Here is a 4136-nt window from a genome sequence, read left to right as displayed (position 1 = left end):
TGATACGAGAGCTCTATGTTCAAAAAGTCTAGAATTCGATTGTTAATGAATTCTAAAAATAAAAAAATATATAAGACAAATAAAAGAAGAAAAAAAAATCTTACTTGAAAAAAAATATAATTATTGATGTTAACTCTTTTTATTAATTTAATATCGTGACATGATATCGTCGTATCGACTCATTGTCACCTCTAAGAAGATGGTTAGAAATGTGTGTGAGAAATATGGGATTAAGGAGAAATTGCTTTTTTTTTTAAACTTATTTGACAATTTGCTATAATATATATTAACTGATGATATTGACACTATATTATTGATTCTCTAGCACCATTCAATTTATTAATATGTGTTCTTTTTATTTTAAATATCTGTTAAAAAATTAATATGTTAAAATAAGATTAACTAATTATTTTTTAATAACACTCGTAAGTTAATTCTAATAATTGAATGAATATTATTACATATATTTATTTATTTTAATAATACTATATTATTAGAGAATAAAATATTTTTAATTAATGATAAATTTTGGGTTACTGTTTGTTAAATTAAATAGATAAAATATAGTTAGTTATGACTTGTTATTGTAAGTCAATTGAGTAATATTATTAGTGATATCGGTTATTGTATATATGAACATCAAATTAATGTTAATGACTGACTTTTTATTTCTTTCAATATGGTATCAGATGAATAATTACTTCTACTACTTCTCTTTCTTTCTTTCCTCTTACTTTCCAGAAAAATTTCTATTTTCAGAGAAACCATTTTGCTCTTGTGTTTCTCTTCCACGATTCTAGCATGATTCCTTCATCATCATGGACGATCTCGTGAATCCATATTTACTTCATCAAGCTGGTGGTCCTGGACTCGTTCTTGTCTCACAATCCCTAACTGGTGATAACTATGATTCTTGGAGCTGTTCCCTAGAGCTCACTCTTTCCGTCAAGAACAAACTTGGCTTTGTTGATGGTTCATTGCCTCATCCGAGTGCTAATAATCCTCAGCAAGTTACTCTTTGGACACGCAGTAACAATGTGGTACTCTCTTGGATTTTTAATTCGCTTTCCATGGATATTATTGGTAGTGTTATGAGGTCGCGAGTAGCTTCGGAGGTTTGGCAAGACCTTCGTGAGTGCTTTCAACAGAGTAATGGTCCACGAATTTTCTAACTTCGATGCGATCTTATGGCGCTGTCTCAAGGCTCTGACTCAGTGAGTGTTTACTTTACCAAATTGAAGTCTATTTGGGATGAATTGAGTTCATATCGTCCTATTGTTCAATTCCGTTGTGGTGGCCTTCGACCTTTGCAAAATTTTCATGATAGTGAATATACAATGTCGTTCTTAATGGGACTCAATGAACACTTCTCTGCAATTTGAGGTCAATTGTTGCTCATGGAGCCTCTCCCTCCTATCAGCCGGGTTCTTTCATTAATCCTCCAAGAAGAAAAACAGAAGGAGCTTTGTGTCAAACCTCTTGCCTCTGATCCTCTTGCTTTTGCTGCTAAGGCTGAATTTAAGCCAAAATCAACCAAGAAAGATCGTGATAGACCTTTGTGCTCTCATTGCGGGGTTTTTGGACATACTATTGATCGTTGCTTTCGTATTCACGGCTTTCCTGCAGAATATGAAAAATTCAAAAACAAAGGTCCTGTTAAAAGTGTTGTAAATCTTACTTCGATCAATACAAATGCACCTCCTCTATCACCAACAATCTCTGATCCACCAATGACGCAGGCACATTACCAACATCTATTGAGTCTTTTATCCTCTCAGGTTGCCCAAGCCAATGCTCCTGCCCCTGTACAAATTGATGCACATGCTTCTGGCACTATAGGTATCACTCTCTCTGCACTAACGGGTTTACAATTGCCTAATGGTTGTTAGATATTGGACTCTGAAGCATCTAATCACATTTGCATTCATTTGTTCATGTTTTATGATTACAAACCCGTGTCAAATTTCTTTGTCACATTACCAGATAATTCTCACATACCCATTATAGGCATAGGTTCTATAAGAGTGACACATCAATTAGTCATTCATAGAGTATTTTATGTTCCTGGCTTTGCACTCAACTTATTGTCGGTTAGTGATTTAGTTACACCTTCAACTTTTGATGTTACATTTTCATCTCATTATGCTCTAATTCAAGACAAGAAGTCTCTGAAGATGATTGGGAGGGTTGAGTTGGAGAAAAGACTTTATGTCTTCCATCCTACTCAGCAGGTTACCTCTAATGACAACACAAATTTTTTTTCTGATAATCATTGTAATCTAGTGTCACCTTACATATGGCATTCCCGTTTAGGTCATTTGTCACCCAATGTATTTGGTGTTATACTAAATAAATCAAAAGTTCTTTGTAAATCTTCTCCTTTGATGCAACTACATAACTGCCCCATTTGTCCTTTGGCTAAGCAAAGTAAATTGCCTTATATTTCTAACAATCATTTTGCAACTAAACCATTTGATATAGTGCATTGTGATGTGTGGGGTTCTTTTCAGACAATTTCTTGTGCAGAATTTAGATATTTCATAACCATTGTGGATGATCATAGTAGGTTCACATGGCTCTCTTTCCTCCGTTCTAAGTCCGAGGCCACAAAAAAGTTGCAACAATTTTTTAAGATAGTTGAAACACAATTCTCTGCTACAGTTAAATGTTTGAGATCTGATAATGCAAGGGAACTTGCATTAACTGATTTTTTGCTTTCCAAAAGTACTCTTCATCAATTTTCCTGTGTTGAGTGGTGCGGTAATTTACAACCACAAACTAACCGGCAAGTGCACCGGGTCGTACCAAGTAATACCTCAGGTGAGTGAGTGTCGATCCCACGAGGATTGATGGGCTAACAACAATGGTTAAATGATTTACTTAGTTAGGCAAGCAGAAAATAGTTTTGAGATGTTCAAAAGGTTTTAAAAGTGACATCAAAATATCAGAAGGCAGGCATGCAAGTAAATAAGTTGAAAATAAAATATGGGAGAAAACAGTTAAGGCTTTAGAGTTATCTATTTTCCAGATTGACTTTTCTTACTAACTATTTTAATCATGCAAGATTTAATTCATGACAAACTATATGTGACTAGACCCTAATTCCTTAGACCTTTCTAGTCTCCTCTAAAGTTCATCAACTGCCAACTCCTTGGTCAATTAATTCCAATTAGAGGGTGATGATCAAATTCCAGTTTATATGCCACAAAAATCCTAATTACCCAAAAATAAGAGGATTATATGTCACGTATCCCATTAAATCAAAATAATTAAAATTTAGGAGAAATTATTTTCAAGCTGTTGTTCAAGTAAAGAGTTTTTCTAAGTTATACAAGAACTCAATTAGAAAAATGGGTCATACTTCCGTTCCACCCAAATTCATAAAATAAAGAACGAAAACAATTCTTGAAATATAAATAAAAAAATAAATTGAAATAGAAAAATAATAATATCAATCCATACAATAGACAGAGCTCCTAACCTTAACAGTGGAGGTTTAGTTGTTCATGGTTCAGAGAGAAAACTAGGATTGTAAATTGGGCTGAGGTAGAATTGAAAAGTTAACTAATGGAATCCCCCCTTTTATATCTAATCCTAATAAATTGGAATCCTAATTTTTAAAACTAAAAAATATCTTTTCCTATTTTAAAATAAAATTAAATTTAAATCAGAATTAATTATGGCAATCAGCAAGTCTTCAGTTGATGGATGGGGACCACTTGATTTCTTCACTATGCAGCCTTTGATCTGTACTTTTTGGGTTGAAAACTGGCTCAAAAGCAGCCCATAAATCGCCCCCAGCATTTTTTGCATTTTTTGCACGTAGCGCATGTCACGCGTATGCGTCAGTCATGCGTACGTGTCGATGGTCTTCATCGCGTGTCATGCTTACGCGTCAGGTACGCGCACGCGTCGCTGTGCAAATCGCCAAATCACGCGCACGCGTTAGGTATGCGTAGGCGTTGCTCCTTGCTGGTTTTCTCCTTTGATTCTTGTGCTGCAGAAGATCCATCAAATCTAGCTGAATGCTACCTAAAATAAACAGAATTGCACAAGACTCAAAGTAGCATCCATAGTGGCTAAAAGATAATTAATTCTTGATTAAACTCAACAATTTAAGTGCAAATTCACTAGGA

Source organism: Arachis stenosperma, chromosome 2 (assembly GCF_014773155.1).
Source record: "Arachis stenosperma cultivar V10309 chromosome 2, arast.V10309.gnm1.PFL2, whole genome shotgun sequence".
Classification (NCBI taxonomy): domain Eukaryota; kingdom Viridiplantae; phylum Streptophyta; class Magnoliopsida; order Fabales; family Fabaceae; genus Arachis; species Arachis stenosperma.
This window is presented reverse-complemented; position numbering follows the sequence as displayed.